The following is a 25,918-nucleotide window of genomic DNA, read 5'->3' on the forward strand; positions in this document are numbered from 1 at the left end:
TGTTTCTCCATTAATAAAAATGATGGTTCAAACAGCAGTGAGCTGGAATTTAGATAAGATTTCTCGTGCTATACAGACTTCCAAACTTTCTCTTTGGAATGTTCTGCAGTGTAAGCAATGGATCAAAAGGAGGACACAGAAGAGATCATTCAGATTTTCCAATGAATTCTCCAAAGCCTTGTACAGAATGTTTGAATGTATTGATTCACTTATGCAGAAACTTCTAGTAACGATAGCCCTCCCCTTGGTCTCCCATGAAGCTTCACTCTTGTAGCTTTCATGGCAGACTGCATTTTTTCTTATAGTTCTGAGAATAATTGGAATGAAATGATCATGTCAATGCTAATTTATTTAATGACTATTCTCCTTCTATCCACCCACCCTACATCCAATCAGGACAAAGATGGAGGTCTCTCTCTGATCATTAAAAGCCGATCACGTAGTGTAGGGCATTGTAGAAACATATACAAATAAATAGACTGAGTTCCTGAGTACATATTACAGGATGAGGAACTTTCAAAGAACAACTGCCCCAATGGGAGAACTCCTGCATGGACCTATCAGTTACTATTCCAGTTCTAGTTTGTAGGTTCACATGTCTACCAAAAGGAAAAAAAAAGTGATTTTTATCTCAACAAGATTGGCTGGGGATTATCATGGAGATAGAAGGGAAAAAAAGGAAAGAAAAAAAAAAGATTACTTATTTATGAGGGTTAAAATGTATTCACATGACAATTATCAACGTTTCCCTTTCCTCCAAACTGCTCAAGAGAATTCCTGTTTTTCTCTTAATTCTACCACAGCCAGCACTGCTTGTGGGCCAGAAGTACTTCTGACTTTGCAAGGCAGAATCGGGAGGAAGAGGGAGAGGAAAGGGCACTGGAGCCTCCAGAGGAGGAGGTGAGTGAGTGAGTGGGAGGGTGACACTGGGGCGGTGAGTAGGAGATTATTATTAAGAAGAAGAATAGCCTTGTTAGTCACTGGTTGCTTAAAGGGGGTGGATTACATGACAATGTTACAGCCTCCGGCAACAGGGCAGGAGGCGCTGAATGACGGTGATGCTCTTTCCTTGTGGAGTGCGGTTCCCTGTCGGGCTGCAGGACCACATCTGCTGGCCTTCCAGCAGAAGGCGGTGCTCCCAGAGAGGCCGGGAGAGCTGCCCTGCGGTCTGCATGCGGCACCCCAGCGCTGCACAAGCGCCTGAGACAGGGCCTCCTGCCCGTCTGACTGTTCGGTCCCATTCACACCCAAGCAGTCACTGAACCATGGGGTCATTTTCAAAGGGTGACAGCAATTTCCTAAGCTTGAAGGAAACTCTGCTGCTTTTCTTTATACCTACTCAAGGAAGAAAAACCCTTCCCAAAGAATTCTATCTATTAAGAAGAAAGGAAGATAAGTCCTGGCTGCCAGGAGGAAAGGGAAGATGAGCTGAGCTGGGCAGACAGACCCTGCTCCACCTGCTCCCTGCATGAAACATGGAATTAGCGGCTCAGCTGGCGGAGGAGAGAGTAGCTCAAGAAGCCTGTGCACTTTGCTGTGCGGTAGAAGCAGGAAGCAGACAGCGTGACCTCGATAGGATGCCTGAGTCTGGGAGACAGAAGTCAGAGTGGGAAGAGGGAGAGAAGTTTTAATGCAGCAACATCACACCTTGTTGAAGACAAAATCTATCACCCAGTTACTAGGTCTTAGCTATTTCCCCTCTTAGATCTGTATGCATCCATTTATGTTAAAACCATGCAATCCTACTTTATGTATATTAGAAACAGTATCTTACACTGTAAGGGAGAAAGCCTGAGGGTGAATTATTCAAATCCCCGAGCACTTAGCAGAGAACAGAGGCTCTGTAAGGATAGAGTGCCATCTATGATATGTACAACCACTACGTCTCAAATTGAGTGAGACCGGCTGGTATGTGGTGTGTTAACGTGCTTTGTGGGCACGTCCTTGGGGTGGCATCATTTAATGACCAGGTGTGCAGACTCTGGCTGATCAACTCTGGTTGGTTTGAATGCAGCTCCAGGGCTTACACTGGGATCCTGGTTAAGGCACTGCAGCCTTCTGCACCTTTATTTCCTGGTCTGTGAAATGACAACGATGATATCTCCTTCCTTATCTACTGTTGCGAGGGTTAAATCAGTTAATATGTGTAGAGTGGTTAGGAGATAGTTAGCATTTAAAAAGGGCTAGCTATTTTTTTTTCCTATTTGTTAGGGATGGTTCACATGTATAAGCATATATACTGTTAGTTTCATTAGGTGCTAAGTGCTCTAATGTAACCCATGTCTAAAACTGAGTCTGATAAAGAGTAATGCTCACAGAAGTCATAATAATAAATATGTGAACACATGATTGAACCTGAGATCCATAAAAATAGAATACTACATCTATTTATGCAGTGAGGACTCTGTAATTCATTTTGGCAGTGAGTATAATGTAGTTTTTATAAGTTTATATTATACATTATTATTTGCTGGTTGAGCTTTATTTTTTTTTTTACTTTAATATACCTTGTGGAATTAATTTTTCAGAATCAATAAACTATTTGCAAAATAACTATATAGGAAACTGATATATTTGAATAAATTACTTTCTATTCTAACAAAATAGAACCTTTTCCCCTCTACTATCATGGTTTTGTTTGACAAACATATTATCCACTGAGCAAACATTGAGAAGTCGGGATGAAGAACAGGTTTTCCTTTCTTTTTCCTCTGCTTGTCCTTTCCTATCTTTCCAATAATAATTCATCTTCTCTTAGAAATCCTCTTCAGAGTCAGTGCATAGCGGGGAGTCCTTCAATTTGATAGATGTATGTCAATATCAAGTAAGGTGCTCATGCAGATTAGAACAGGTCTTGAGTCTCAGTGACTAAGATCTGTTGGCTGCAAGGAGGGACAGAAGACAATGACATTGTCCTGGTTCCTGCTCCTGCCATGTCTGTCTTCAGAGCTGAGTATGTGTTGTTCAGTCAGAGCTTGTACACAGGACTGAGCTCCTGACACCACAGCGTTGGAAGAGCAATGCCGCGCTATTTCGTCACGTGTGTGGCAACATTTCCAGAGCATAAATGTAGGCTGTGCTACACACATGTGTTCTTGACTTAGGACCACTGATCTGAGCAGACCCCACAGACCTGGGCTGTTTCCCATTGGTGGAACCACAGGCCGTCACCTGCCACCCCCGCCAGCCCACGTACAAGTCCTATCCATCACTTTGGAGGGGTTCAAACTTGGGAAGCCCGAGCAGAAAAAGTTCTGTGCGTTGTGCATAAATGCCCATCTATTAAAGAAAGCTGGAAGCCAACATTGATTTAAATCAATCTTCAGCTTCCAAATTATGTGCAGCAACTGGACTTAATGAAATATTTATTCAAAATCAACAAACTGCCCCTAGGAGTCTCCCGCCGTAAAGGTAAACATTTTATTCAGTGCGCCGATTCTCACCTGTGGCCATCTCGCAGCGGCCTAACATGAGGGACATGGATTTATTTCAGGGAAGGCAATTTAAATAGGAGGTAACCTTGCCATACAGGGAAAAGCGCTGGCCCGTGGCTATTCGCCTGGCCACGGGGCTTTCTGGAAACAGCGAAAGCCTTAGACAAGTCAGCTCGTGGCTAAATCAATGTTTATGCATGCTGCCCCTCCACGGCAGACACGTGTGGCCTGCAAGCTAAACAGCGTTTTTGTCTGTTTGCCTATTTCTGGTCCTTCAGCCACTGCACGGAGTGTTGCGAATTGCATTTAGTCACAATTATCTGTATCTGCTGGTAGTTGGTGAAAAGGAAAGAGGTGTGATTAATGAAAAGTGACACACACCCATTACTCTGGCATGCCAGTCGCTGTGGCGAGAGAGGGCCTTTGTTGAACCCACGTCTGACCTCCTTTACCTTTAACAAGGTCAAGGGGAAGGCTAAGTGCCTGCAAGATTAGCTCCTACAAATGCTTCCCTGAGACTTAAGGATGCTGCCTCGGCTAATGTACTGCCGGTAGCCAATTAAATAGAACGGCCCCCAGTTCACCCCAGTAGCAAAGGTGGAATTAAAAACAAAAGACGCCGTGTTTTCTGTTGCAATGTGTCAAGTACAAAAACTGGAAACTGGACATGCATTGCTCCCTCTTCAAAAACATAAACAAGCAGTTCAAAATCAAATGTTGTCCAAACTGATCAGGGAATCGGCTCAATGTTCTCCTTTTCTATGTCACACCCAAAATGTGACTCCGCCCCCTCCACAGAGGGTTAGCACATGCACCTTGGTTTGATTCTTGGGTGACCTCCAGGGCAGCAGGCTGATCAAGTAATAGTGATTGTTCCTATTAAGGATTTTTTCTTTCTCAATATATCTCTCGTGACCAAAACATAGTTGATCTTCTTATAGTAAAGTAGTATACATAGGTCAACAAGAATGAAGATATAGGGAAAAAATATATTTTGATGCATTAAATATTTCATCAAGATTTCTAGGCTTCTCCCCAAGTACTCTGTCAGATGGCAAACACACAAAAGTAGCAGGGAAGTGAGACACAAAACAGAGTGTATATTTTAACTAAGAAAATGTGCCATGACCAAAGTCAGTGCCTAACACGATCACAAACTAAGATATATTCTCTCCATCCCTCATTTCCCATGGATTTTAGAAGACTGGTTCTTTTTTGCGTCAGTAATACTCACCACTTCATTTAGAAGCAATTGATTCTTTTCAACTTGATTAAAATTAACAAATAAGCATATTCCCGAGAAGCAAGAAATTACATGCAATGTTGTCACTGACTTCTATACCGGAATGCTTCCTAGCAGGAAATAAAAAACGACTCTGAAGTAAAATGAAAATCAAACTTAGAAATGCTGACAATCACTCCAAGGAGCTCATTTTCATGAGTGTTTTCTTCCCCACATGCAATCTGCACAATCTAGCATCATTGTTCTAGGCGGTCAAGGCCTGCTTCCTGGGAACCCTGATTCTGCCTGTGCGGAGGGAACAGTCACACAGCAGCAGCACTTTTAAACGTTTCAGGATCACTGGCAGGACAATTGTTTTTTTGAGTGGGGGAGGAGTCTACAGGAAAACTAAAACAAAGCAAAACAAATTGACATTTCATTAAGATATGGCACTCATGTATCAATAATCCTTTTTGTTAAAAGAAAGAAAAAGTCACCCTGGTCAGTGTGGCTCAGTGGGTTGGGCATCATCCTATGCACCTAGAGGTCTCTGGTTCAATTCTTGGTCAGGGCACATGCCAGGTTACAGACTGGGTCCCTGGTAGGGGATATGTAGGAGGCAGCCGATCTCATCGATGTTTCTCTCTCTCCCTCTACCTTCCTCTCTCTATAAAATCAATAAAACTTATTTAAAAAAATAAAAGAAGAAATCACCTGCAGAAAACTTGATTACAATCTTCCTCGGCATCTAGGTACATATTAGATAAGCAGTTGCTCATCAACTGTGGGGGTTAAACTAGTAGGTGCGAATAGTCCCACAGGACATACATTCCATTTTCCTCCTGCAGTTCTTACACTTCAAATGATTTCTATCAAGATTTGCTTTATTATAAAATAAAACAAAAGAGCGTCTCTGTGAGATGACAGCAGGCATGTCTCTAATTCAAAGCCTTCAAGTGAAACTGCATCCGTAAATACCCTCAGTGCTTAGCCTACATACTCTTCCCAATTTAAAGACAATTCTGTTTTGCACCCATCGCAACGGTGAAAAAGTCCTCCCTAATTATGTCCCACAAGCTGTATAATGATGTATTAATAATATCGCCACAGTATTTTTTTTTTTATTACTGCTGCCTACAGGCCTGTATCTTGCCGGATACTGAGGTGGACGCACTAAATTCAGCTCCTAACACGAGCCTAAATTGATGCTGTAAGCTTTATCTCAACAGTGTTCTCTTTGTTCTTTTACTTAAAGGCACATTTATTTTTTTCATCACTTAATCTGCAGCAAAAGAGTTTCACCCAGGCTCTGTTTCTAAAGAAAATAAGTTAAATAAAAGTAATTTTTCACTTAGAGACTTTAATCACGTTAGTAGCAGTAAATTATATCAGAGGGAACGTGTAACAACGGACATATTCCTAAGGGTTTTTTCTTTTTTAAGAGGAAGGTAAAATTGTGCATTGAATAGCTAACTAAAAATCACTTTTTTAAAATGACAGATAGTTAAAACGTAGAGATGTCTTCTAGGCTGGAAGGACCTCCAAGATCATCTTGATCACACCGGGATGGAAATTGAGGTCCACAGAAGTGAGGTATTTGTCAAGATCTTACTGCCAGTCTTTGGCAGATTTGAAATCGAGATCTTGATCTGCTGGTTTCCATTAAAGTGTTATATTTTCTCTCTTTCCTACACTGTGTGATCCTGAAACCAAAAATACAATTTTATTAAGGCAGCGTGTGGCAATTATTCTGGAGTATAGTTCTGTATTTGGAGCGTGCCTGACTGATTTTTTAAAATATATTTTTATTTATTTCAGAGAGAAAGGGAGAAGGAAAGAGAGATAGTTAGAAACATCAATGATGAGAGAGAATCATTGATCGGCTGCCTCCTGCACACTCGCTGTTGGGGATCTAGTCTGCAACCTGGGCATGTGCCCTGACCAGGAATTGAATCATGACCTCCTGGTTCATAAGTCAATGCTCAACCATTGAGCAACATTGGCTGGGAAATATTTTAAAAATAAAACTTACAAATGCATGGCTTATGGGAAATTTATGTAAAGAAATGTTCCTTGGCATGAAAACAGATAACTAGAAATATTTTTAAGACCTGGAATAGACCAGGGAGAACATCAGAGTTTCCGGAATCAGATTTCAACAGCCTTTTGCTGCTTTTGGCCTTGGACACCTTCCTTGTGTCTTTGAGCCTTGGTGTGCTTAGTTACAAAGGAATGTTAAGTTCTATCCTAAGAGTGTTTTGGCATCATTTTTTAAGATTCAGGTCAGAAAATAAACCTAAACAGTGCCTTGACAGTAGATTTAACATATCTCAGTGTCTTCCTCTTTACTCTTAGAAATTAATGTTAAAGGGGACACAATCTGTTGGGAAATCTGATTATTCTGTACATATCAATTAGGTGTGGTTAATACTACACATGAGGTGAGATTTGCGCTGTAATATGAAATTATAAAACAAGGGAGTAGAAAGAGAGATGTTGGAGTGATGTACTTCATGGTTCTGATGCTTTGAAGGAAAAGACCCCAAACCTAAGCTAAGTCACCGGATGGCACAGGAAGCCTGTGTTGTCCACAGACCTCCCTGGTCTCCAGGCTAGCAGGGCCCTTGCAGCTCAGCCCACCCAGAACAAGAGACCAGGACTGTTAGTTTCATTTGAGGGTCTTGAGGTCATGGTTCTGGTTTTGGAATGTTTAGTAGTGGAAGGCAGGTAATTAAGGTAATCAAGGCCTAATCAGTGTGGGAGGAGAGGCAGGGAGGTGAGCCAGGAAGAGAGAAGTTGGTGGATCCCAGAAAACTTGCGACAGAGGGGAAAAAAGAGATGAAACCTGGCTTCAGAAGCTGCATGTGTTCTTCTTGTGTTTCTGGCCCTTCCCCCCGGGCCCTGGCATCCCCGCACTCTGCACTCTGATGGCACCCTGGCCTCTGACCTTACCCTCTCCCCTGTGCCCTAGCATCCCCGCACTCTACACTCTGATGGCACCCTGGCCTCTGACCTTGTGGAGAAAGAGTGTGGACATGCCCAGAACCCTGAGTGCTGGAGTCCAAGCTCTGGGGTAAGTCTCTGCCCCCACAACTCACTAGTTGTCACCCTGGAGCCTCAGTCCCTTCATGCATGAAGTGAAACCCATAATCACTCAGTTTGCTTAACCACTGACTGAGCATGTACAGTTCAGAAGCCCGTCCCTGTGCCAGGCTCTGAGAATATGAATATGAATCAACATTGGCCCTTGTTTTGAAGAGACCAGCTAACCAGCCTTCCTTAGGAACCCAGGAAAAGAGACAAATTACTTTGCAATAATTTGGTTTTGGAATTAAGGGAACAGAGGGGCAGTTGGAAAAATACTGAATGTGAGAATGTTTTTCTTTTTTCTAAGATGGCCGAATCTGAAATCACAAAGCAGCCAGTGAGAAACACTTCACTATCTCTAAGTAGATAGAAGAATTGAGTAAGAGAGAAAGTTGGGTTGAACAAATGGGTTGGTATCAAAGCAAAGTTGTGTCTACTGCATTCCCCCACTCTCTGGCTGGGTCCCATGGGTGCTCCGACCACACCCAAAGCTTGCCTCTACTTCAACATTGTGTTGTTATTATGGATTTACTCCTTGAAAGTAAGGCCAGTCTTGTTAATCCCTGTATTCTTGGATCTAGCACAGCAGTTCGTACCCAGTATATGTTTGTGTATCTGTACATAATTATGTACTGAACTTGAGTAAAGTGTTAAAATTTTAATTGCTAAATGAATTTGCTATTATAAAGGAATAGCTTGAGTCTGTAGCAGACCTGATACCAAGTATCAGTTTATCCTGAGGAAGGCTGTTTCTTTGTGGGCATAATTCAGAAACAAATTTATTTGCATTTTTCTTTATTTGCCCTAATAATAATAGATGATCTCTACTGAAACCTTACCAAGTTGAGGGATTGTTCTACAGACTTGGAACAAGAGAATAATTTCATGAACTATCCTAAACAATATTGTGAAAGAGATATTATTATCTTATTTTTAGATAAAGAAGGGAAAGCTTAGAAGGATTAAGTAACTTATCCAAGATGCCCAGGCAATCTGACTATGGACTTTGTGCTCTTAATTACTATACTCTGATCACTTGACAGTACCATCCTGTACTGTAAACAGAATACAAAGTAGTAAAATAGCATTGCCCAGTACAGGTTCACCCAAGAAGACCTAGTCAGCCAATCAAATTTCTGCAGGTGCCTATTACTATACAAGGCAATTCCTTCTGCTCCATGAAGGGAGAAGCAAAGCAAAGTCCTTCTGCCTAAGGTAGGATTTCCAGAGGGGCACCATACTAATGCTGAACTTGGCACCATGGTGAGATCCCAGAGTGGGGAGGAATTCTGCCTGGACTCCCATTGCAGAACTCTACTCATGTTCCCAAACTCTGAGCTTAAAAATGAGGAATCCTGAAGATCCCTTCTCTTTCCCTGAGAACAAAATAATCGCGCTCTCTGCTACTTTTTCAAAGTCAAAGTCAGACCACTTAACGGTACTCTCAGTCATGTATTGTGATGATGCATCAGACACTCTGGGCATCTCCACTGGGTGTCTAAGAAATGGACTGTCAGGGGCAATTAACACACACGAGAAATAAAACTTATGGATGATGGGTCTGATTAGAAACAAATAAACCTGACAGGTCACCCTGAAGGCTTGTGAAGTCTCTAAGACTAGTCATAGAGAAATGAATATTTTTGTTCTTAACCCAATAGACACAATGAGTTTGCCAGGGGATATTTAGAATGTCAAGTTCACTCTCAACTACAGTATACTCTTGTACAGATTGTGTTCAGCTAAAATAGTTATAAAAGATGAACATGGCATGGCACCAAATGCAAGAATTGGTAGTTTGTTTGGGACCAGTAGATTTGGTGCATTTCATCCACTGCCCCTTGCCCTTGTAGTGATACTGCATGACTGAGGCTAGGAACAAGGACAGGCAAAGTCCTCCACCCTCTCCCTGTCCTTCTGTCCCTCAGCCCTCAGAGGTATGCCACTACCCAGAGATTTCCTCTGCAGTGTCTCTTCTAGAACTGGACTCCTCAAGTAGCTGCAAGGCTTCCCAATCTCTATGGCAAAGGCAGCATCTCTCAGCACAGCTGGCCTCAGAGGGGACCTGATATCTTACACCTTGTGGGTTTCATAATATTAGTAAGAAAAGAAAAAAAGTAATTGATTACTGAAGACAGAATTTCAGTAGCAGGGAAGACCCACGGATGGCCTTCGCTCCATGTTGTACACACAGACCCTGACCCATCTGAATCTTTGGCATTACTGTAACAGAATGGCTCTGGTATTTCCCATCTACATGAACTTTGCTAGTGGACACAAAGCACACATCTTCGCATTTGTTGTAACACCAAACTAAATACATAGGTTGTATGCCAGAGAGCAATCATATAACATCTATATGCTTATGGCCTCCATCAGTGAGGGAATGTGCGATGAAACTTCTGTTTTAAAGTAAAATGCACAGTGACATGCATCATAGTAGAACTTTGCTCTGGTAATGACCTTGAACATTACACTACAACCTACAACCCTACATCTCGACACATCGTGGTGCTCTGCACAACTGCGAAGACTCTGACATCGTCCACACCCGCCCTCCAGATTTATAAATGACAGAGTGTAAGACAACACAGTGAAAATTAATTGTGTGTGCCAGACACTTATTCAACAGTGACTCTTTTGCAGAATGCTTGAATATCGTTGCTTGAGCAAAGTTTGCCAAGTTGATTATAAATGTGATATCTTACCTCTTAATGCATTTTACAATTTGCACATAATGGCTCCAAGGGAACTTGTAAACCATAGTAAATCATAAAATTCATTTTGTTTTGCATCAATTCATTCATCCATGTGCCAACTAATCACCTCATTTCAAAATTCAATAAACCTAAATACCTGGATTTATGATGCTTTGTCAGAATTAACAGGGGAATATCCACAATGCGGAATTAGGAGTCTAGTGCAACTTAAAGGCAAGCACCTAGTTGAAAACAATTAAAAAGCCTCGGCAGCAATAATTATATCCACAGAGTTAGCAAATAAAATAAATTAAAACTGATTTAATTTCTGTTCTGGGAGATGGGGGGAAGCACAGAAAAGCCTTAATTTAGTCCGTTGAAACACTGAAGTTGTTTGAAGCAAAACTTTAAAGTGACTGTGAATTGTTTTTTTTCGTGTTAACAGTTCATAATAGCAAATAAAATGCACACACAAGTGAATTTTTAAGGGCCCATTGGTTGGTCCTACTGTATAATGGTCACCGTCGTTCTTGAAATTTTTACTCTCCCTGTAAGAAGTTTGACAGCGGATACCCTACTGCAGCCTTTGATGGTGTGACCCACATGCTGTACCAGGCTGTAGAGTATACAGCTGAAGGCGGGGGGCGCACCCTCCGGTTCATGCACCTTAAAGAACAGTTCATGGAAAGGGGCCCCCTTTGCTGAAACTGCACAATAACACATACTTTTCAAAGATGTCCTTCATCTTCTCTATTAAACTCCAGCTTTGGATTTGTAGCCCGGTTACAGAAAAATGTATGCAATGCTAACATTTTTTGAAGGTCTATAAAACCACTAATTTGGCGTGACAGGACTATATGTAGACTCTATGTTTCTCTTTTAATAAGGAGACCTGGAGTAGCAGCATATAAGCAATTAGTAAACAATCCTAAGCTGATGTGAAATGTATGGTTGTGTGTGTAGGTGAACACAGTCACGTACATGCACACACACACACACACACACACACACACACACACACACAGCCCATATTCATTTCTTGGAGTTGGGGATCCAGAGAGAAGAAAACACACAATTATCTTTGGCTTTTAGTTGGAAAATGAAATCTGGAGACGTCAGTTAAGCAGCTGTTCTGATTCTTTATCTCTCAGTGTATGTTTTAGTTAAAATAATGTCTCTGCTACCAACAACGATGGATGCCCTTGGGTTCCATTTTTAATGTTTTCTTAATCAATCTTCCTTGCCAGCCTACAATGATATAAAGAAGAAAAATAACACGCGTGAAGACACGCGGAGCAGTTAGTGAACACAAAGCCAGAGGACAGGGGAGTCATCTATTTTTTCTTTAAAAAAGGCCTAAAAAGGCACCGGACTGGGAGAGTCACAAAAGGTCTATACGGTTCTGTTGCTCCTTTAATTAAATTCTTAGAAGTAATCAGATGCAAAATGACAAATAGCAAGAAGAGAACATACCACTGCTGGATAATTTTATCATTTATACCTATAACTGCCAATCCACGGAGGGCTATTCTTTATATGTCACCTAAATCATAAGAGCTGGTACCTTTTTCTGTGATTCATGTTAGCCCTGCTCTATGATTTACTGCTAAATTATTTCCCTTCTCTTTCAGGGAATTTTTTTTTATCTCTCTTCTATGATTAATCTCTGTGGTCTGAATGAGCAAAGCTTTTTAGATGAGTGAGTGTCACAATTGCGTTGAGTATACTTTTTTTTTTTTTTGCAATATGATTTTTTACACAGATTTTTTTTCAATGCGCTCAAAAATATAATTATTTATTTAAAGGCTTATAGTGCCATTAAACAAATCCTTGCCTACCTAGGGTATATATTCCAGGCTTTTCTTCTGGAAACAAATGTCCTTTGCTTTGACAAGGCGTGATGACAATGGTTATTGGCAGATACCGCACACCTCAGAGCTTTGTCAAGAGGTACGTGGCCCTGGTTGGAGTGATTTAAGATCACAGAACATCTTGATGTGTATTTTCCTGGTGGGAGAGGTGAGAGAGTGCTAAATAGTCCGTGTGTGTGTGTGTGTGTGTGTGTGTGTGTGTGTGTGCGCGCACTCAAGTGTGTGTGTGTGCTTTCCCGCTGGTTGTTAAATGCTAACAGGCCTGCCCTCTCTGTGAATGGCTAACACATTAATCCCTGAATATGAGTCCTTTGAACAGAGAAAGCAGATGTTTCAATGCGCTTTAATGAGCCCCATCCACTAGACTCTGTTGCCGTATTGGATCCCTGGGAGTCACATTTTATTTCAGATTGAGGCATCCAGTATGCACACAGCAGTCTTTCAGAGGGCCCTAGAAACTGTTTCCCCTGCCCTGACCCATCTTCCACGGACAGCCTTTCTTCCTTCTTTTAATAAAAATCTTACCCCAAATGTCACGTTTATGTACCTAATGAATATGCTTGTTATATAAGTACTCAATTTCCCTCCGTGTCGTAGTGAAATGTGTACCTAACTTACCTCAAAGACAGCCACCAAAAAAACAGCATATCTTAGCCAGTTTTATTAAGTTCATTAAACCTTTATCAGGAAGGGTGCTTATGAATTATTGTGTGACTTTTATCTGCCTTCCCTTCATTTGCCCTTTCTCTAGTGAAGGCTAAAAGAGAAATATCCACAAGGGCGTTGATTCTTAAATACAGTAAAGGAAGATTATGCCTTCGTTTTACCAAAAACTGGATTATCCCCCACCAAGTAATCTTAATTTGACTGGTAAGTCACCTGCACCCCCCTGGCCCTACTTCACCAGAATCATAAATATTGTCAAGAGAATCCTGGGCTTAGGGAAAGTCTTGGCTCATAACAGGTGCATCCTCCTTTCCTCCTTTCCCTGTGCCTCTGGACCTGAAGACCAGCAGCAGAGAAATAATTTGTCCATGTATGGCTTCTCCAAGCTGGAGAAAAATTCCACGTGGGTCACTTACTTCTGCCAGATTCCAGTCAATTAATCAATCGTCAATCAAACATCAAATTTAGTTTGACAAAAGCCAGCACTGTCAGAAACCAGATTTTACAAAGACGGCCGTGTGCTCTAGTTTTCAGACAACTTTCGCTCTATCTACACTAGCAGCACATAACACAGATTTGTTACATGCAATATTGGAAAGCAGAATTTTAAAAATAGCGATTGGGCATCCATGCAGAGAACAATAATATTTCCTGCATGGCTCATGTATGTATTCATTCATTTACTCCTCAGCACAGGCCGATTATTCTTCACATTGGACTACCCCTATGGATTTAAAGATGAATAAAGTTTATGTGTGCCAAGTGGAGGGGAAGGGAAGGCCGAGTGAATGGGGAGGAGATAATGTGATAGATCTTCGCTTTGAGGCAAGCTTTAAGCTAGAGACTAAGGGCAGATGCAATCCTGTGAAAGGGAGAAGTGAATTGGAAACAGAAACGATAATCTGGTGTTTTTCGGAAACTTTGTTGTCTTGTATCATCTTGCTCAATAGTTCAAGACCTGCCCTTCCACCCTGAAACCCTGAGTGGTGCGGCCTCTCTCATCTACGCTACGTTTACTCACGGACATACACACATATCCTGTCACAGTCCCCCTTTTCAAGAAAAAAAAAATCATTTCCCATTGTCCACTGTACAACAGGAAATGTTGCAGTCAGATGCTCAGCGGACCACAGTGACATTTATGGGTCAAGATGCACATTCAAATGCAAGTTGATTTTCACAGTCGGGGACATGAGACACAATGACACCTACTTGCAAAACCCTGAGGGCTGACAGAACAAGAGCAGAAAAAACATTTCAACAACAGACTCTGGGACATGAATTGGTTTCTATCTGGAGAAAAACTTAACTCTGTTGGATTTGAAGACATGACTTGCATCCAAACTACCTATTTTTCATGTTTTCCCGAGTTACTCTCTACATAAAAAATAATCAAGTTTCCTTTGTGAAATGAGTAGCATGGAGTTGGAAATATTAAGAAAGGTTTGGACTTAGGTAAAGAAACTTACCCAAGTGAACAGATGTGCAATCGTGTTCCACATTGGGTTAATGAGTCCTTTCACTCTGGTTGTAGGACTATGACAATTTTGGAAGAACCGTATGAAGGTGATTGCAGTGATGATTACAGTGATGATTACAATAGTCCCTATCGAGTAGCAAATATATTTGTCAAAAATGTAGGGCATTTGTTCACAGGTTCTGACGGAATAGAGCATGACCAGAAGGCAATTGTATTGCTGGGTTTTCTGAGTGGGAGTTCATCTTGGTAAATCACTCACTATGCTTACAAGAGTGCCTAGTGGGTATTCAGTAAATGTTTGCTAGTGCTATTGACTATGTATAGAATGTTTCTGTCACAGAAAGACTTCTTCTTTTTTTTTTTTTTTTACATATTGCATGCTTCTATTTTATTTTATTTTTTTAATATATTTTTTATTGAGGTATTATATGTGTACATATCTTACCATTACCCCCGCACCCCACACCCATACATGCCCTCACCCCCCAGAGTTTTGCGTCCATTGTTTATGCTTATATGCATGCATACAAGTCCTTCGTTTGATTTCATAACCCCCCACCTCTCCCTAACTTTCCCCCTGTAATTTGAAAGTCTTTATTCACAATATTACGAAAGTGTCCATTTGAGGGTCTACACTTGGGTTGGTCTTGGAGCAGCCGTATACTTAGAGCATAGGCTCAGCCAAACAGAAGTTGGCATGAACTCAGGAACTAGGATGGAAGAAAGCCCAACTCCATCCTCCATAGGAAACGGCTCCATGGGAATTTCTGACATGAAATAACTCAAGGTTGGGTCTCCAACCACTGCTCTGAGCAAGATGTGGATTCCCACCTCCCCGGGACTGGCAGACTTTCCAGTGGCCTCTGTAAACAAGAGCCAAGGTCCTCCCCGAGGCCGAACGTCAGTTACACTTTTGTGACAGACACAGACAAATAAGTCTTGCAGGGTATTCAGCAATTCTTTCTGGAAATATTTTGGAAAATGATAGACAAGCCAGCTTTTAGTAAGAATAGGCAGCTGTGACAGGGAGAACAAAGAAAAGCAATTCTTTTTAGTTTCTAAAAAAGTGTGTGCTATCTTCGTGGCAAAGCTAATTTTGATGAAATGAAAATCACTCCAGACCCCACAGATGAGTCAATAGTGTGTGGGATTAAATGGTTTCATTACAATGCAAAAAAGGGGGCAAAATAACCACTAAATAATAGTCATTTTCAGTAGCAGCTGGCCTAATGTCTTTCTACTAACACATGTAATGGTCAGGCTAATTTAAATTGGCATTCTTCTTCCATTATATGACTATTCAATGGTTTAATAAAATTTTATTTTGAAGGTCTATAAAACCACTAATTTGGCGTGACAGGACTATATGTAGACTCTATGTTTCTCTTTTAATAAGGAGACCCGGAGTAGCAGCATATAAGCAATTAGTAAACAGAGATCACATTTTTTTTTTTTTGTAGAAAACAATTTTTCCTTTAAAAAATGAAAGAATGGAAAATAAAACAAAGTTCAAAAGAGAGGAAGAAAAAAGAAAGCTAGCTTATTCTAGGCAAGGGAGCATTTTCAAATTAAAGAATAAAACAATAACCATCTGTTTTTTAAATTTTAAAACTTAAAGCAGTTGTTAAAGTGAAAAGGGGACTTACTAAATGATTTTCATAGAAGGAAACAAAATAATTAAATGAACACAATTACTTAAAAACTGTAGATGCATTAAATTTTTAAAAATCACCCTTTTCTTTCTCTATAACTCCATGTCAACATTGCATCCCCCGCCAAACTGTAAATTTCTTAAAACAAGGATCCACGTCTTACTCTTCGGTGAATTTCACGACATCCAGCAGAGAACTTCCCACCTAATTGTGCTCCACAGATGTTGACTGAAGGAGGGAAGGCTGGAGGGAATTTCTGTCCTTTGCGTTATGCTACAAGCAGACAACCTAACATGTAACGTTCTGTCCGCAGAGAAGCAATTGTCATTTTTCTCACAGGGGGAAAGGCAGACAAATATTTCTGACTCAACAACAGAGAAGTGGCCCTGCTTAAAATGCAAACCCCAAAGATTTCTGAAGGGTCCTTCTGCGATAAGGAATTGTCTCCAGGAATTACGTTCAAGTGAGGAGTTTCAAATGGTCCTTAACGGGCAAACCTTGCTCCTGTGATTTATGCTGCCAGGGCGCTGGTAGCAAGCGCTGCCACCTGAATCCTCCCCTCCGCAGCCGCCCGCTGCTGAGCTGGGCATGTTCTTGTGCTTTGCCTCCCAAGATGAGTAAAACGAGTTGCCTGAGCTCTGCAAAGGGCAGGGTGACTCAGAAAGCTAGGCAGAGGCAGCCGGTGGGATTTCCATTTGTCAGCCTGAGGTTTGTGCCCCCGACGAAAACACCTTCTGTCACTAAAATGTCAGGATGCCGCAGACAAGTAATACTAACACCCTGAGAGCAACACTCTGAGAGTTACAGTTAAACGTGTGTCCCGGGAACACCCACGGGTGGATGAGAAGGTGGGCAGGGGTTTCGCGGAGTGGTGTGTGATACTGGCAATCGCTGAAAGCATCCTATGCATTTTAGGAAACAATCCGACTTATCATGAATTACAGCTGCCTTCCCGGAATAGAGGGCGCGGGCCGGAACACATCCCTGGACATTATTCTCAATTGTTTGCTTTTTAAACATTACTCAGTGGAATTAGTCTCGGACCTTTTGTAGATCTCCCACGATGCTCCAGAGGAGTATGGACGTGAACAATCCTAAGCACCTTGGTGAGATATTTCTTCTAAAACATATCTGAGACACTTTTCAAAACTGTTTACTTGCCTAGAATAATTGGAGTTGGATTTAGTCAGTTACCAATGCAATGAGGTGAGTGAAATAACATCTTGTACATCACCTAGCAGACAAAAGCATCTCATTGAATACATTGAGATGATATAGTGTGTTCTTGTGATTTTTTAATAGGGGACATTTGAAGTCTCAAGTCTCATTTAAAGAGGTGCCTCTAGAACTATAAAATTAATGTAATAAAATTTACAAGATGTTAGACCTAGAGGACCAAAGATCCTGTTTAAACATCTTTACCAGAAGTAGAATGAATTCTGCCCAACATTGAAAACCAAAAGAAGTAATTTTAAACACATCCCATACAACAAATTGCATCCTGGTGTCTTTTCAGATGACTATATTAAAAAACAAGCATTAACTTATATCCTTAATTTCCTCCCTTTTTCATTTTCTCTGTCTTTATCTTAAAACATCACTGAAATCAAGTCTTCCAGAATAATGCCTCTCCCATCAGAGTTAGTTAACCATGACACAATGTAGCGCCCAGTGCATAGTGTGTATTTTAATGCATTTAGGATTCACCTAAGAAATCTCATGTAACTGACATTGTCATATTCATTTCCCTTAAAAACACATTCCTTACATTTTCACACGAACAGATTCTCCAATGAATAAGCTGGGAAAACATTAGATTAAAAGTCAGAGAATGTATTTTCTTTGCATATCGAGAAGGATGGGGGATTGGGGAATAGGGAGGGGCAGAAGGAAGAGATTTCTATAGGCTCCTTTAAAAACAATAGACTTTAAAATCTAACTTCATCTGTACGATGTTGAAAGGATTGGGGTTCTGGCTGCAGCTGTGGCTTTAATTCTTGCCGTCTCCCGCGTCCCTCTACATGCTCCCTTGCAGAATACTGAGTAGGAATGGGTGGTAGTGGGATGGGTGGAATGTGAGATGGGACATAAACAAAGACTGTATAAACCTGCATGGAATCAACCAGGAACTCTGAGCAAAAGAGTTTACTTAGATTTATAAGCCGGAAGCTGCCTGGAGTTACCACAAACTCTCTGTACCACCTATAATAGCTAATATTTGTTAAATGCTTCCTTGTGCTAGGCATTATGTTAGTTTCTTTACAATTTAATCCATTATATTTTTTTAAAAAAGAAACCTTATGAAGATGGCATCCTTGTTAATTTCCACTTACAACAGGAAATAAACAGTTAAGTTGTATTCTCAGGCAGTGGAGAACCTATGTCATTCATAACATCGCCCCCCCCCCCCCCCCCCATATTGTAACACCTGCTGCAGCCAGCATGAGGCCTATCCCCAGGTAGACTACTCCTACTGCCACAGCTCGGCACCAGATCCCCTTCATCTCTCAGGACCACAGCCTGGGATGCGGAACTGTTACGCCATCTGACCACCACTCATCCTCTGAATCCCTCACTTCGTCAGCTCCCTGTTTTCTAGGGCGGAGGATCTCAAAGGGTGGGCTGAGAGTCAGCATCAGCATCAGCATCACCTGGGAACTTGTAGAAGAACAAATTCTGGGGCCCAACCCCAGACGTACTGAAGAGTGAAAAAATTCAGAGTAGACCCCGTAATCTGTCTTTTCGTAAGCCTTCCAGATGATTCTGACTGTCTGCAAAGGAGGATCCAGAAGGCTGGCCCCATCTCCTCAATAAGTAAGGGGACAGGAGGCTCAGGGGCAGAGGTTTACTCTCGAGCCTCCTGGGGATCAGGCCAAGACAAGATCTGCCTGAGCCCACACCCGGTCTCAGTGCTCTCTCTCCTTTCCTGTTTATAGGATCCCCCTGAGGAGAACTTGCCCAGTCAACCTTAGACTCTTAAATCCTGTCCCAGCTCCTGCTTTTGGGGAACCTCACCTCATAAACCCCATTTCTCTGGCTGAGGAGCTGAGGCTCAGGGGCCACACAGATGGTAGAGAGAATGGGTGGACCCAGGACTCGGAGGAACTCATCTCAGATTTGATAGTCTCTGTGCCACCCCTCCCCCAGCCTTGGGAGAGACTCCTAAACCATCAAGGTATGTAAGGGGCATGTCCTGATCTCTTATAAGCACCTAGATTATCTGACCTTTCCTCACACACTCTAGTCTAAGACTCTGTCACTCCTGAGATCTCAGGACTGTCCCTTCCCGCTCAGCTGGAAGCCCAGGGGGATAGCATGCCCACCATGCATTCCAGTGAGTCCCTGCTCTTTACCCAACTTAGCTCCAGCAAGGACTCATGTTTGGTTGGGATGTGTGCTAATTTTTCCTCTTCCACACACACCCAAGTGGACTGCCCTATATATGTTTTTTTTCTTATTTCATTCTATTTATTTCCAACCACTCCGGTAATCTACCAAGGTCATGTAAAAGTCTGATTGTATTACATGTGCTACAAGTCACTCTTATGTATGAGAGTATATGTTTTTTTCTCTTCCCACCTTGGTGGTGGTATTTTGAGGCAGACCCAAAAGCAAGTCCAGTGGCTTTATTTTAAATAACAGAGGCCGTGCCCAGAGTTCACATAAAACGTCAGTGTCTACATCTAGAGAGGTCAAGGGGTCAACTGTTTTCACAATCAACCAGTCAATTTGATGAAACAACTGCTTTTTCTCATTTTTCACTGTATTGACTAGTAAGCTGCCTACAGATGCAAACTTAAAGGGAAAAACAGAGGGAAAATGTCTTAGAAAAAACCCTGCAGTCACTGAACAGAAGATCTCCACAGAAAGGGAGATTCAAAGTCAAGGCTCTCTCTGGGTTAATGAGGTTTCTAGTTCAAGGACATAAACAGCCTCTGTGACGGTGGCCTATTCCTCACAAGGACCTCTTGTTGGGTGACTTATGCAATTCTCCTTTTGTTAATTGTTACAGTTGATTTGAATTATATTTTTTGTGTTCCATGTTAGGGCCATTAGTACCAGTCATATTTAAATGTCCAATAACTCCCATCTAGGAACTTTCAAGACCTGAGCAATAGTTACAATATCTTTTTCTTAAATTCAGATGAATTGGGTTGTTGAGTCCATGGAAATGAGCTGTCCATTTCGATGAGATTATTTGAGAGAGAATATAAGGAACCGAGCGAGCCTTCCAGTCACCTCTCACATGTGCAGGTAATTTTGGAAACACTGTTTAATACAGGCGTGGCATTTCATTCCATTATTGCCAAATTGTATTTATTTAAAGTACTTAGAAAAATATGTATATTGCTTTATATTGCATATTATCTCTACTGGAAATAAAAGGCTGTGTCTGCCTGAAACCAACTTTTGCATGTGTATTTCTTTCTCACAGAAATGGAGAGCATTTCCTTGAAGTACAGTGGTGAGTTAGTAATATTTTGAATCATTATAATCCTCAAGTTGAAGTAATATTCTTGGTAGAGTGAAGAAAAACCCTGCACTAGACAGAGGAAGCTAACTTCATTGTAAAGTTACTTATAGAGGAAGGCTATTGCATCTAGGCAATAAAGAAAAATACCTTCTAGTTGTGGATAGTAAAAACAGCACTCATATAATAATGGCCAACTGGAACCCTGAGGCTTTTCTGAATTGAGCAATTTTGGTGACAAATGCCTTTAGAACAAGAGGGAAAATGTCTCTGGTGTCCTTTCCACCTGCACGACCACTGAAGTGCTTTCGTTCAGAGATAAGAAAATATCAAGATCCAGTTCAAAGACAGCAGTTTCTGTTTGTTGTTTAAGCTGCAATGCAACAATCCCTTCATTTATTTCCAATTAAGCCACTTCTCAATCGTGGCAAATTATGGGGTTTAACTTGCAAGGTATTTTTCAAATGCATGTGTTCCTTTTTTCTCATCTCTGCTCTGTCTGGCTCGGAAATGTTGTACATGTCCTCTTTTCATTTAACAAGAATATGCATATCTTTGGCACAGTCTGCTAATTCTCCTATGAGCTAAAATAATTATAACCATACTTATAATAACATTTACTATAGTTCCACATATTTCCCATGAAAAACAAATAAAAAGGACAGGAGAATAATATTCAGTGTAACTTCTAGCTCACATTTTAGCTTTAGAGATGCCTCAATGGCCATAGACCCTCTGCACGGGATTTGCATGTATCTTCATGGACAGTGGACTATTGTTTGGATAGCTGAGGTAGAAACCCCTTCAGGAAAACATAAAGTCAACGGGAGATTTAGAATGTTAGGGGTTGAGCATGCGTCTATAAAACCTGACAATTTAGACCAAGCATGTCAAACTCATGGCCCGCGGGCCGCATGCCTCGTTTATTTGGCCCATATTAGCCTTTGAGTTGGACATGCTTGATTTAGACTGACTTGAGTAGCAGCAGTACCTCCTACATGTCTAGCACTTTGCAGTTTACAGAATACCTCGGCTCCTTGGGACAATACTTTGTAGAGAGAAAAGACTAGAATAGCTTATGATATCTTTACAATCGAGAGTTTTTCTATTTTTATGACTCCCTCACTGGTTATTTGAACTACACAGTAGAACACATTACAGTAAAGATCTCAATGAAAGAGACACGACAGAGAAACAATCTGAGAGATTAAAAATGTACAAATAATACACAATTGTAGGTGGCAGTAATACTTGATTCTACATTTTTAAAAATTATCATCATTTCAAAGCTTTGCAATTGCTCTTTATAAGAAGACAATCTCATCAAAATAATCAGATGAACTGTCCATGAAACGTCTTCTGAATATATATTATAGTGTGAATTGGAGATATTAATAATTTATTGTTACCTGAATTATCTTTAATTTTCTTTAAAAAAAAAAAGTCACTACTAACTTTGGAAACTTGGGGCCACACCGTGTATTTCGTGTTGGATACAATTGTCATGGACAAATCAACAAACGTCATAGACCTGTGCTAGCTAAGGTGTGTGAGCAGTGTGGACCTACTGTGCGGCGTTGGCAAGCACACCTTGAGGATGATTTTCCTGGATTGACGGACCTGAAGTTTGACTGCTTTGTTCTAGCATATTTACAGAAACAATTACTTTTCAGTTTTTGACATATTACAAGTGATTAAAAATATATATAGATTTAAAAAGGTGAGTTAAGTATTAGATATTCTTTGGGGCATGTTTTATAAAGACAAAGGCAAAATATGCCATAGGACTTATTTTATTATTTATAGCCTACATACTTGAAAGAGAGAGAGAGAGAGCAGTTAGTTTACAGGTCATAGAGTTCAAATATATTTCTGGAGGACATTAGCCCAGAAATAAGGTTTTAGGAGGAAACGGGTTTGATTTCAGGGATATATAAAATAGAGTGTTTAAATCTATGACATACTGTGCACGGTACGCTGTAGGTAGGTATAGCTGAGAGCCACACCTGACACTTTTTATAAGAGACAAGTATTTACAACAATTTTGGAAAGGAAATTGATTAGACATGATCATGATAAACAAGAGCAATTTGTCAGGTAAAAAAGTCTGTTTTCTGAGTCAAACCAGCTGAGAGACTCAGACAATGATTTGCATACCAACGCTTATCCCGCCTGAACCCTACTTTGAACCAACTACATAAATAATGCACAAGTGAGTGTTTAAATTATCCAGACAAACTCCCACTTTAGTTCCAACATAGAGACTTAGTCTGATGTATTATTTATATTACTAGAGCATATGCACTGTTTAGTGTAATTCAGTCCCCATAATATACTTGATCAAATGTTTTAATTTGTCATACTTTATGTTTTAAAGTGAATTAAATCAGTATCATATATATTTCTTCAGGATCAAGGTGAGTTGTTTTCAGAATGATTTAGCCTGGATAAAAATAGCTGGAAAACTATCAGTTTAATTGAATTTCCATCTGGAACAGTGAATCAAATCATTGAAATATTTCAATAATGCCATAAAACATGCATTTTGCTTGTTTGTACTCATCTGATCTGGGAAATTTGCTTGTTTTAAGGATCTTTATGACAGAGTATCCATAAATTTTATTTTAAACTATGTTAAGAGGAAGGCTTATAATTTACTACTGAGGAGTACTGGGATATAAAAGAGATTATGTGTGTTAACATCATATTGCTGTTATTTACAGCTTTTATTGGTAGGCAATGCTAATCCAAAATTATGTTTTCTCTTTTTTTGTTTTATTTAAAGCCTTGCTGGGAAGGTTTCCATTCAAATAGCATAAGAGAGAAGATGTGGATAGATACAGACAGCAGCACTAGAACGTAAGCAGATATATTCATTAGCACAAGTACATGTATAGCAATTTAAAGTTGGTAATATTTTTCTTAATTATTATAAAATCGTTATTAAACAATACCTTCATTGGAAACCTGAGTTACGTATTTTTGTCTTAGAACCAAGTCGCTTTGCAAGGTGACTCCTGTCTGAGTATCTATTTTCTTCCAGAAACTATATGCCAGTCAAAGAGTTTGGCACTAGTGTCAGTAGAGAGCAAGGCAGGCATGCTCCCTCCTTTTCAGAGCTCATGGACTAGAGGACGGGACACAAGGAGGCCTCCTGTAAGGTCTTTAAAGACACCAACTTCTCAATACTCAGTACTCTGCTAGAGCTTTGTCCCTTTAAGGTGGTCCCTCACCCCCACCCCTTGTATTTTAGGTCTCAGCATTAAAGTTACTTTCTCATAGAGGTCTTTCCTGATTCCATAAAGCAGGTCTCCCCATAAATCCCTTCTTCCCTAGTACTGAAAAACAGTTTTAACAATTTAACATTTGCATACCTTTTCTTGTGGTGTATTTGTCTAGTTTCTGTCTTTTCTATTAGATTAGAACTCTAAGGGCATAGAATTTATATGTGTGTTCCCCAGTGTTTACTGTCATCGTACAGAGTGCCTAACACAAAGCAGGTGCTCAAAAATATTTGGTGAGTGAGTGCATAAAGTAATGTCTGCGATAATATAAATATATAGCTGAGATAGAGACTCTCAAAGAAATATGGTGCTATGGAACCATATGAAAGGGGAACTTGGTTTAGGGGATCAGAGAATGTTTTCCAGAGAAAGGGAATTGGGAGAAGGGAGGAATGCAGAAGAAACAGTATGTGAAAATTCCTACGTGGAAAGAAGTACAACTTAATAAAGGAACTGCTATAAGATTAATGAGTCTGGAACTCAAAAAAGAAGTTTGGAGTTTGAAATGAGGATATAGGACTAGGAGGGGGTCAGATCATGAAAGGCCTAGTTGATCATTTAAGTGTCTTCTTTATTTGAAAAATAATGAAAAGGCATTCACTGGTTTTAAACAGGGGAGAAACATATTAGGTTTGAACTTTTTGAGAAACACTCCAACTGCGGTATAGAAATTAATAATTTGGGGAGGATATGAATAGAAGAAAATAGAAGGATTAGGCGGCTATGGTGTCAGCTTAGGGAAAGGGGCATCCCAGACTATGGAAGAGGCACATGGTGACGAGGAGATATAAAGACAAGAGGACTTGTTAACTGGATAATGGGGAATGAGGAAGAAAACATCTGGAAGCAACCTCTCTCTTGTGGACAGCTGGATGGTGACTGCGCCCTTCTCTGGAAGAGGATTAAGACTGGAGAAGACCAACTCCAAGTTGAAACATGGAAAGTTTTAGGTGCATATGGAGATATCCAAACAGAGGCAACAAGCAGGTCATTGCATGCATGAGTCAGAAAGTGGGGAGGTCAGAACTGGACATGAAGATTGTGGATCATGGACACTAGGTGGCAAAAACACAATGGGCAGAGGTGGGTGTCCTTAGGAAGGGAGGGTAGGGTTAAGAGGAAAGATCGTGAAACCCAGTTTGGAGGTACTCCCTGTACTTCGGGCCCTGGTCCTTTAGGAGAGCTATTTCAGAAGACTGGGACCTGCGTCAGACAGGGTGTGCTGAGGAGTGTTGGCTTTATTATTTGTGACAAATATGACATCGTTTATAAATGTACCCCAATTAAAAATACGTTTTAATTTGAACATATTTGTGATCTTCAATGTTGATGGGAGTTTCCGGCTTGCACTTAGAGATTCATTAAATTTTCATGATGAAAGAGATGACCCATTCTAATGCAAGCTCTATTTTGTAGATGAGGAAAACAAGATGAAGGAAGTGTCTGAGTACTTTTCCAAGGTTACAGTAATCTGTAGAGTCTGAAATAGAGCCAAGGTTTCCCAACATTTAATCATTTCCCCTCTTCATTACTATTTATCTCCCATGATATGTACTATTATTTGTAGATCCATCTTTATATAGATACAATAGCAACTGTAATTTGGGTCAGTGTGCATTTCATTGCAATATGCTTTCATTTGGGATTATAAATCCAATTTTCAGCCCGCTTTGAAGCTCAAAACTACCTAAAAAGATGTTGCCTGTCAATTAAACTATAGAAAAAATGCTCCCCCTCACCCCACAAGCCTCATATAACACTTTTAAAAAGCTCATTAGTAATAGTTTTATTTAAAAAATTAAAAATGGGTCAGTAGATGAGAAAAAAAAGCCACTTGATTTATGATGCCACATTTCTGCTGCTTCTGTATTCTCATCTCAGATGTTTTCCTGCACAAGACATGTCCCAATTTCCCTTAGGGATGTGTATTATCAAACCCACCAGTGTGACCCCACTCAGTCCATCTGGCACATTGAATATGGAATCCGAAGTCACTGAATTGGAGAAGTCCAACTCTATTTCTTCACCCATTCTGCTTGCATTCTGAATGCA

The sequence above is a fragment of the Eptesicus fuscus genome, chromosome 8 (genome assembly GCF_027574615.1).
Source record: "Eptesicus fuscus isolate TK198812 chromosome 8, DD_ASM_mEF_20220401, whole genome shotgun sequence".
Classification (NCBI taxonomy): Eukaryota; Metazoa; Chordata; class Mammalia; order Chiroptera; family Vespertilionidae; genus Eptesicus; species Eptesicus fuscus.